Here is a 1,267-nt window from a genome sequence, read left to right on the forward strand (position 1 = left end):
CACTTTTTACTTATATTTGATGTTTGAAAAAGCTCCAAAAATGTTTTTATTGAGTTGATCTAAAAAAATACTATAGAAATAAAAATAAATTTAGATTAAAAAAAATTGAACTCTGATCTAGTTTATAACAAGAGCTAGGTAAAAGGATGCCTCAAGGTCTACTAAAAATGGTGTAGCCACTAAAATGATAATGTAACTATACACAATTCATGCTTATGCTGGCGACCGTGTTATCTCTGCGGTTTTTGCTCAATTACCATCAGAAACATGTTTGGAAAACTTAAAATTTGGTATGAGCATAGTGTGCACCAATCTATGTGCGTCAACAAACCAACTCCTTACTAAATTATCTGGTTTATAGTAAAATCGTCACCTATGGCCGAAGTTACGTGCTGTTTTTTTCTTAAAGTCAGAACAGAAATTTTTCAAGCTACTTTTCAGATGAAGGCAATTTGAATTTTTCTTCTACTTCATTATCACTTCATTCTAACGAAACCTCGACTAGAAAAAGCGAAGGTTTTTTTGATCAACAAAGCGACATGATCGAACAACAGCTTACCAAATTTTAAAAAATGCAGCCGCGATTTATTTTATTAATTTTTCATGTTAGTATGAAATTTTTTTCCCGACGTCATGCCTAACTTAACATCAACAATATAGCACAATCAAAAAAAGCAACGTGAAATGAGCTGATTGTCATTATGTGGAAGTCAGTTATTACCATTTAGATACTCTAAATAAAATAAAGTTTGTTGCCTCTACTAAAGAATTAATGTTCTCCACGGTTAGATACAGACCTTCCTTTTTGATTATAATGGAAGATGATAGATAACATTAATTATAGTCTGAAAAAATTGCAAACCACCAAAAAATAAAACAATGTCTTCATCTATTCATAAACGAAAATATCTTAAAATTGAAACTAAATTGTTTTAAACAGTTGGTCCAGAAACAGCAATATTACGAGAGCCTATACGGAGACTCGTTGTTGGGATCAACAGCAGGTTTGAAACAGCGGATCTCAGGTATGCTCAAGAAGCTTTTGAAGATCTTTTTTTGAACCTGTCAGACAAATAAGATGGAGCTAGACCGTTGATAGACTTGTAGACAAGTGTTGAAATTTTGAACAACACTCTTTTGTCGACGGTTAGCCAATGAAGTTCCTTCAATATTGGAGACACATGGTCGTATTTTATAGCTCCAACAACAACTTTTGCGGCTCCATTCTGTATTGACTGCAGTACAGCCATAGATCGATCAGGTTAGT

The sequence above is a fragment of the Helobdella robusta genome (genome assembly GCF_000326865.2).
Source record: "Helobdella robusta unplaced genomic scaffold HELROscaffold_114, whole genome shotgun sequence".
In the NCBI taxonomy this organism is placed as follows: Eukaryota; Metazoa; Annelida; class Clitellata; order Rhynchobdellida; family Glossiphoniidae; genus Helobdella; species Helobdella robusta.